General features: G+C 31.6%; 1 long non-coding RNA gene across 1 annotated transcript; it reads right to left on the reverse strand.

Annotated features, from left to right (window-relative positions):
* Window positions 2157–7042, reverse strand: LOC107619785. The gene is made up of 7 exons (XR_002353597.1): window positions 6791–7042; window positions 6560–6690; window positions 3341–3410; window positions 2948–3055; window positions 2835–2859; window positions 2652–2747; window positions 2157–2548 (listed from the first exon to the last, which is right to left on the reverse strand). It is a non-coding gene; the product is annotated as an uncharacterized LOC107619785 (long non-coding RNA).

The following is a 10061-nucleotide window of genomic DNA, read 5'->3' on the forward strand; positions in this document are numbered from 1 at the left end:
ACAGTGATTATTGATAATTATTTTTGATAATTATCTTTCTACCAGAGTTTTAAGATTCACGTTATCTTCTCTTTTCTTTTCAATTGACGTTATGTTTCTCTTGATACTTGATAACAATGTCATTTTTATCATCCCCACCAAATACATTTCTTCTTCTCCAATTTTAAAATTCTAATTCCTTTCAAATCGAATCACCATTTAATTTCCAATCAATTAAATTAGGATTTTGAATTTATTCTTATGTTTTTAATCTCCAATTTCAACGAGCACAACTATCAATTTTTCAGCTCTCTTCTTTCTAAGATTTTTTTCCATATTAAAAGATATTACGTTCAGAGAGAAGCAAGAGGGTATGGGTTTGTATGACAGATATGAATTTACACCATAAATAAAATTTTTATAGGTAATTAATGGCATGAATAATAAAATAATTAATTAATATTTGAGGACAATGTGAATATTAAAATACTTATTCCATTTTGTCTTATTGTTATCTGAATAATAATTTAATATTTTTTGTGATAATATAATAGTTTAATATGCTCCCACCAATGTATTAGTTTTTTTTTTTTAAAATTAGGGAAGAAATGTATTTGGTGGAGATGATGAAAATGACACTACTGTTATTAAATTTCAAGAGAAACATAAAGAAAAGAGAAGATAACGTAAATCTTGGAGTTCTGATGAAAGAATAATTTATCAATAATACTGTATATATCACAAAGGTAATTTATCCTTTATTTTAGAGAAGGTATGATAGAGTTCACTATATATATATCATCAATTATTATACAGGTCCGTAGATTAGGTAAAGAAATAACGGTGGTAGAATACAAAATATTAATGGGTGTATATGTAGTACATTATTATAAAGGGCCCGTATATTAGGTAAAGAAATAATGGTGTGGTAGAATACAAAATGATTAGTGGGTGTACGTAGTACATTATTATTATAAGGGCCGTATATTAGGTGAAAAAATAATGGTGGTAGAATACAAAATGACAGATAAAAATGTTTAAAATATTTTTTTTAAAGATGTTTTTTAGTAATTAAAATTTCAGGACTGTTACACATTTATATAACCATATAACTAAGTTGGTCCAAGTCTATATAGAATCAGACGCATTAAATGGCGAGTGAAAACACGCGCCAGAGCGAAAGAAACCCCTCCTTTTTTATTCGCGCTTCATTATGAAAAAACATTACATCTTCTTCAACACAAAACCAGTACACGAAACCATTCATTCTCTTCGAATCTCTCTCAACATCACTCAAACTTCAATCACATTCTCTGCGGAAACCACTATTGGAAAGGAATCGGAAGAAGATTTCGCAAGCAACAACCAGAAACGAACGAAAACAGCAACAAAGACTACCAAAGGTATGAGAAAACTACTATTCATTTGAAATCTTGCAATGTCGTGTTTCTCCTAGTTGCATTTTAGTTTTACTTGATTGATTTGCTTCGTTTAGTAGATGGAACTATTGTGAATGATTTTTACAGTATAACTAGGCATTGGAATGAAATTTGATGTTATTTTCATTCAGTTTAGTGGATATTGTAACCACAACTAGAAAATGGATTAATACAGACAGATTTAGTCTTTATTATAGACGAATTTTTGGTTACCGATGAAATTACCGACGGATTTTGTCCCTCTGTAAAAGCCCCTCGGAAATTATTTACCGACGAATTTTTTTTCCGTCGGAAAATTACCGACGGATTTTTACCAGTTACCGACAGATTTTCCCTCTGTAAATTCTCCATCCATTTCCCGAAGGCGACGAACTTTCCGACGGATTTTACAGACGGATTTTTCGACGGATTTTCCATCCGTAATTACAGAAGGATTTTCAAACAGATTTTCTGTCTGTAATTACAGACGGATTTTCAGACAGATTTTTTGTATGTAATTACAGACGGATTTTTTGATAGATTTTCCATCTGTAATTTGAACTTTGGAAAATCATCTCACACTTTGATTACAGACAGAAAATCTGTCTGTAAATCCGTCAGTAAGGTAAAATAGAATTTTTTTTATTTTTTAATTACAAAATAAACTTATTTTTATCTAATTTGTATTCGAATATTTATAATATTTCAAAAAATAAACAAATTCATCGTATTATCAAACTAAGAAAAGTACTATAAACAAGCAAGTCAATATAATTCAAAACATAAACAAAGTATATAGATACATCAACTATAATTTTCAGTATATTGTTCAACCATACTAAAACTATCAACTATAACTCTGGTATGTCATCCTTTTCAGCTTTTCCATCTTTGTGATCCACTTTTATTTCTCTGTCTAGTTCCTCATTAATCTTCTTATTTTGAGTTGCCTTGTGGGGTGGTGACATATGGAAAGACAAGCACTTCAAATCAATTGGATTCAGCTTTCCCAAAGACTGAATTCTGAGAGTCCTAAGCGGTGAGGTACCAGAAGATCTTGGACTATTCTCTTCGGTTCTGACAATGTATTTTATGGATTCTGGAAGAACACCTCCAATAGACTTCAAAACCTCACAAAAGTAGGCTAGAGCCTGAGGGAAAAAAATAAAATTAGTTACATTCATATTAAGGGAGACTAAGATTTAATGAATCACAATTAGGAACAAAAATTGATATTCAAAGGGATGTTTGAACCTGATCAATAGACTTATCCTTAATCCTCAAAACCTTATTTTGCAATATGATTCCCGGATAGAGCCCATGCAGATCACACAGGGTTGTAATAACCATCTGCAAAATGAAGCAGATGAATGTAAGAACAAAATGGAAAAAGAATGCTGTATTTTAATCAAACACAAAGAGGGCATAACGAAATACCTCACGTAAGAAGATAGATTATAGTCTGTAAAAATACAAATGCCAAAGCATTGATGGGTTAGGTGGCTGCAACAAACTGAGAGAAATAATCAAACATAAATATTAAGTCTCACAAATTTTTATGAGGTGGAAGACATCAACATCTCTTGTAAATAGTTTAGCTCCAAAAAGAAGTCCTGCACCAAGAATGAATGCAAGAGCCAATCCCAGAACCAAACCATCTGTAATATAATTGTTTGTTAGTCTTATAGCTAATTTATTTGAGCAAAGATTAGAAACTTTTTTTTTTAAATAGCAATGTATTTTCAAATATATAATATATAAATATTTTTTTTTGGAAGGATTAGGACAAAATTCAACATGACCAAAAGTTACAGCAAATAAATTAGAGTTTGACCATCGGAAAAGAAATGAAGTGCAACTTAAGAATATAAAAATAAAAATAATTTATGCTCCACAGCATATGAAATTGCAATAAGTTGAATTTTAACTCCGAAAAGACATACTTTAGTCAGGATAGTCAATATACTCCAACAGGTAGATCACCATATCATATTTCTGGCGAATCTCTCTTATCTGAAAGAAAAGTGGTAAAAATTAGAAGGTTTTTTGTATACAAAATGTTATATTCTTAATATAAACTCAATTCTAGATTTTCCTCAAGAAAAATGATGAGCATTAATGGAGAGCCCTACTGCCAATTGCCATATGTTTTGGGAAAATTTGCATGCATAAGAAAAAAAAATGTTTTGGTCTCTTTGTTTAGAATCTTATCTGTGCAAAAAATTAGACCAGAGAAGAGATATACACCTTGCACCACGATAATCATGCACCATGATAACCCTTAAAATTACAAGTTTACAACTCATATGGTTCGGTTAAACTAGCTTTGCATATAAATTTTTATTTTATCTCATGTATAACCTCTGTGCACTGTCCCTGCCCCTATCTATCTATCTATCTATCTATCTATCTATCTATCTATCTATGTTTATGCTTTCCCCTATGCTCTCTCAATCTAGTGGAACATAACATACAAGAAAAGTGCTCTGGTATTCTGAGAAAAGGAAAAAATCCTTTTATTATTTAATATAACTCTTATTAATTGTTATTATTGGAAACATTTCAAGTGCATCGGGAGTACTAGTGCTCCAGTTGTTTTAACCGTTGATCTGAATTATAAAAAATATATATAATATATATTAATTGAGATTAACGGTTAAAACAACTGGTACACTGATACTCCTCGGTGCACTTGAAATGTTTCCGTTATTATTATTATGTTATGCCCATCAAGTATGAAATAGTGGTAAGTCAAATAAATATTTTTGAAATTTTTTTTTTCAATCACAATTTACGAATATTGACCCCAAGTCTCTATGTTGGGAACACAACTAATTTATATGCAAAGGAATGCTAGCAGTCTTGACATATAAAAAACTATGATATATTATTAAATTATTAAATTAAAAAAATTAAATTAATAACTAAATAATGACTAAAAATAAATGACTCCTAACATTTTTCATATATATACAGAGAGACACACACAATATTATTGGATAGTAACTAAGCTCTACACCAAACCATACAAATATCTATGCATTTATTATAGATTTAACTTAATATGAACAAAAAAGTATACGTATATAGTTTACAATATAGTACTTTATCATAAGTACGAATCATCATAATATAGTACTAGTACAAATACATATCACAAGAATAGAAATCATAAGTAGGTATCTTATCCGATATTGTTGGTATTCTTTAAGGGAGAGGGCCGGATCAAAATGCTATTAATTAGACTACAAAAAATGGCACTAAAAATATTTTGTCTGATATTATAGTAGGTGAATGCTATGGTGCCTATTACTTTATACTTAAGTTACTAAAAATGGTAAATAAATAATATTTAATAAATTTTACATGATTTATTTTTTATTTTAAATGTTTTATTTTTTACTTTAAAAAGAAAATTAGGCAATTTAGACACCATAACAAAGGCACCATAAAACTCACCATTATAGTATATATATATGATGTAAACAAAAACAAGGATATTTGTACTGATAATTGTGAAACTTGGCATAGTGTAGAGGGATTTAGGGCCTGCAAGGTGAACCAAAAATTCCAACTCCAAAGGAATGAATGGTTAGAAAAAGCATCATCATCAGCATCACCATTATTGTTATCCTCAAAAGTTGTTGATGGTGTAGTAGTATACAAAAACTCACCTGAGTACACCTTATCTATCCTTCCATAGTAGAGGCCAAAATCCAGGTATACAGGTATACAGATAAGAAATAATAAAATAAAAGAAAAAAGAAAAAAAAAAAGCAAACATGATAAGCTTTGTCCTTTGGATATAGATAATGTTTAGTTGCTTCAAACCTTATAAAAAAAATTCCAGATGCATGGAGAATGCAAATCTCAAATGTGCTGTAGTTAAAGGCTTAGAAAATAATAGTTTCAGAGCAATAACAGAGAGAAGATTTTTCATAAGGCTAGTTTTGCATTTTTTGGGTATTAACCATTTGATTTATAAAGCTTCTCTTGCTTTTGCTGCGCTAATTATGCCAAAAATGAAGGAACCTGAAGTTATATGGTTTCTGTCTCTCTTCATATTGATTCTTAATTTTTTGTTTGTGTGAAATGACAAAAATTGTTAATGTATTGTGATATGTGATTTATTGTTCTTTATGTGAAGCATCTAGGACTTTGAAGCTGCCTAGTGGAGTCATAATTCAAGGTAAATCAAAGCATACACTATAGATAATCCAATTGTGCAAATTTAATAGAAATTATTATTAGTGTAAACCTGTACTAAGATCTATACCACTATCTTAGCTATCAATATAACTTTTTCTGCATAAACAGATTTTCTTATATGTTTCCAAAATAGATATAGTTGAAGGAGGAGGACCAGAGGCACATGACCAGAGGACCAGAGATTTTCTTACATTTGATGACTCTATTAAGACAAAAAATTACAAGTGCTAAATAAATTACATGTGATTTAGCAAAGTCGGCTGGGAAATTCAACAGTATTGTAGATAAATTTCTTTAACCCATGTTGCAACACACCACTGATTTGGACCTTCCACCTAAACCCTTATAATGTGCCATTTTTATTTGGTTCCATTCTAATCTGTAACTAACAGAACAGGTCAACTGACGCAAACAACTCTGACATGACAAATTAGTTCAATTGCAAGAAAGAACAATAAGTCAATTAGTTGAATTGACATGTGCACTGATTCAATCAACAGAGTAGCAAACACCTAAATTTTAACTAGAGAAACTATTCCAATTTTTTAAATACTTTCTCACCTTTCCTTGGAATTAAGTTCATCACCTAAACATAATCTCAAGATAAAATAGAAAATCCATAGCACCAAAAGGACAGCTAACAAATAACAGCAGCTAATTGTTTCACAGCATCTGTGAACCAAGCAAAATGCAAGGAAAATTCTAAAGCCTCAACTATAGACTATAACCTTTATATGATATACTCGCTTTCTATTAGTCACAAATGTTCCACCTTTCTCAGGATTTTGTGCTGTCACCTGCACTCCATTTAGGAGAGGACCTATAAAGAGTGATATATGGTTTCTTTTAAACTCCTTATATATCCAAAACATCCCAATTATACTCAACATAATAAGAGTCATAAACAAATAAACTCTAAAAAGGGGAAAATGATGGAAAAAAGTTGTTCTCACTGTTGTGCTTGAGCTTTCAAATCTTCGTGCAGTATCAATATATAGATGTCTTCCTAGAATATTTACTTGAACCTTTGTATATAAACTAAGCATTGTTGTGGCCCATACTGACAATGCGATTCTTGTAAAACCTAGAGAAAAAGAAAATACAGTAGAAATATACATTGTAATAATGAAATTTTATTGTATCAAAAATTGGAAGAAAATATAGTAGAAAATTCAAATACTCACCATCGGTGTTAGGTTTGAAGGGAAGAAAAAGTCGCTGAAGGAGGATTAGGGTTTGTCCTCGTAAAAGAGGGGAAGAGACGGGACAGCACGGGAACAGCGATGATTGACGACGACAGTGATGGAAGTCCCAAAGGTGTTGATGATGGAAGAATGCGGTGGATGAAGGCGCTGAGGAGAAAGGTTTGGAGTGTGAATGGAGAGGAAGATGACTGTGAAGATGACTGTGAAGCTTTCTTTTGGAGTGTGGAGCTCGAGAGGATAGAGGAAGAGTGGGTTTAACTCAATATTTCCGACGAAAAATTTTAAATTACAGACGGATTTTCCGTCTGTAATAATTTAATAAAACGCAGCATTTTTTCTGTTTAATTACAGACGGATTTTCTGTCTATAATCATTTTCCACGAAAAAAATTAATTTTACCGACAGAATTATCGATAGATTCTATTTTCCATATGTAATTTATGCTAATTCATTTTTTTTGTTTTTCGACAAAAAAATCCCTCTGAAATTCTATCTATATTTTTGTGGGATAAAATCCGTCAAAAATATCCGTCTGTAATAACTAATTTTCTAGTAGTGAACTAGGGCTTTAAGATATATGTGCTTGTTCTTACTGGTGTGAATAGTTTAACTAGAACTTTGAAATTGGTTGTTACTATCTTCAGTACTTTTGCATGGAAGAATACTATTCTTGTTGATTGAAAGTTGATCATCATTTATTAACCATATGAACGTTTTTTGGTTCGGTGGCCTTTGTGATTTTGGTTCTGTACATGAACGGGTTTCGGTTCGGTGGCCTTTGTGATTTTGGTTCTGTGCATGAATGAGTTTCGGTTCGTGGCTTGTGGCATTTTAATTGACTTGATTAAGGTATACATGCTTGTGCTTGTTGATGTATTGAATGAAGTATTGACCAAAATTTTTCATTACAGCAAAACAGAACAAAACAATATCTCCCTTTCTACAAATTTTTTAAGCATGAGTTACACTTGTCAGCAATTTCAGTAGAAAAATTGACAATATCTCGAGACTTGATGTAAATGAGTTTTGTTTAGGACAATTGACATTAGAGACAACTCTTTCACTTTGATAAGCCATACTACTGTAAAATTGTCTCATTATATTGGATAGATTTCAGCACGAATGGTAGTTAACCTTGATATTTAAAGAAAGATATCAAGTTTCAGTAAGAGTTTTTAAAGAAGTCAATTTGCAAATGTCATTTTGAAAGAACACCTAATTCATGAAATTTGAAAAAATTTTCTTTTGGAAGATGTTGATTTGATTAAGATATACGTGCTTGTTCTTATTTGTGTGGATAATTTAACTAGAGCTTTGAAATTGATTGTTGCTATCTTCAGTACTTCTTTTGCATGGAGGAATACTATTCTTGTTGATTGAAAGTTGATCATCATTTATTAACCACAAGAATATTTTTTGGTTCGGTGGCCTTTGTGATTTTGGCTCTGTGCATGAATGAGTTTCGATTCGGTGGCTTGTGCCATTTTAATTGACTTGATTAAGATATACATGCTTGTGCTTGTTGATGTATTCAATGAAGTATTGACCAAAATTTTTCATTACAGCAAAACAGAACAAGATAATGGCAACAATGAAGGAAAAGCCGCACTATAACGTAAGCAGATTAAATATATTTATTCGCTTTCATTCGAATAATATCTATTTTGTATTATAAATATATTCTCACATTCTGTTTTAAAACTTACAGAAAATTCATTATTGCAGATGCCAAACAAAGGCAATAGCAATAGTGTACAGGGATATGACTCAAGAAAAGAAAGATATAGTGGAAGAAATAGGATTTGATGCCCTGGTAAATGTCCCAGAAATGAATGTCTCTAATACCTGGTGCGAAATTTATAACCACAAACTAACCGGCAAGTGCACCGGGTCGTACCAAGTAATACCTCAGGTGAGTGATGGTCGATCCCACGAGGATTGAGGGACTAAGCAACAATGGTTGATTAATCTACTTAGTTAGACAAACAAAAAAGAGTGTTTAAGTGTTCAAAAGCAATAACAGTAAATTCAAAATATCAGAAAGCAATCAGTAAACAAGTTGGAGAAACAATATAGAGAAGGCAGTTAAGGCTTCAGAGTTATCTATTTTCCAGATTGACTTTTCTTATTAATTTATTTTAATCATGCAAGATTTAATTCATGGCAAACTATATGTGACTAGACCCTAATTCCTTAGACCTTTCTAGTCTCCTCTAACTTTCATCAACCGCCAATTCCTTGGTTAATTAATTCCAATTAGGGGGTGACGTTTAATTCTAGTTATTATGCCACAAAAATCCTAATTATCCAAATATAAGAGGATTATATGTCACATATCTCGTTAAGTCCAGATAATCAGAATTTAGAAGAAATTGTTTTTCAAGCTGTTCTTCAAGTAAAGAGTTTTTCCAAGTTATACAAGAACTCAATTAGAAAGATGGTCATACTTCCGTTCCACCCAAATTCATAAGATAAAGAACGAAAACAATTCTTAAATTATAAATCAGTACATGAATTAAAATAGAAAAATAATAGTATCAATTCATACAATAAACAGAGCTCCTAACCTTAATAGTGGAGGTTTAGTTGCTCATGGAAAAGAGTGAAAAACTAGGATTCTGGTAAACTGTAAATTGGGCTGAGGTGGAATAATGTTGGAATCCCCAGAAGAGAAGTTTTCTTTCTCTTTTATATCTAATCCTAATTAATTTAAAATCTATTTTCTAAAACTAATATAATATCTTTTTCTATTTATAAAAATTAAAGTTTAAATCAGAATTAATTATAGCAATCAGCGTTTTCTGTGTTTTCTACAGGTGGCGCATGTCACGCGTACGCATCAGTCATACGTACGCGTCGATAGTCTTCTTCGCGTGTCATGCGTACGCGTCAGGTACGTGCACGCGTCGCTGTGCAAATCTCCAAAGCACGCGCACGCGTCAGGTACGCGCACACGTCGCTCCTCGCTGGTCATCTCCTTTAATTCTTGTGCTCCTTCCATTTGTGCAAGCTTCCTCTCCATCTTCTAAACCATTCCTGCCCTATATAGCCTTCTTCTCTTTTTCTGTGGAAACTCCATCAAATCCAACCAAATGCTACGTAAAATAAACAGAATTGCACCCGACTCAAAGTAGCATTCATAGTGGTTAAAAGATAATTAATTATTGATTAAACTTAATCAAATTAAATGCAAATTCACTAGGAAAAGATAGGAAAGATACTCACGCATCACAACACCAAACTTGAATTG

Source organism: Arachis ipaensis, chromosome B09 (genome assembly GCF_000816755.2).
Source record: "Arachis ipaensis cultivar K30076 chromosome B09, Araip1.1, whole genome shotgun sequence".
Taxonomy (NCBI): Eukaryota; Viridiplantae; Streptophyta; class Magnoliopsida; order Fabales; family Fabaceae; genus Arachis; species Arachis ipaensis.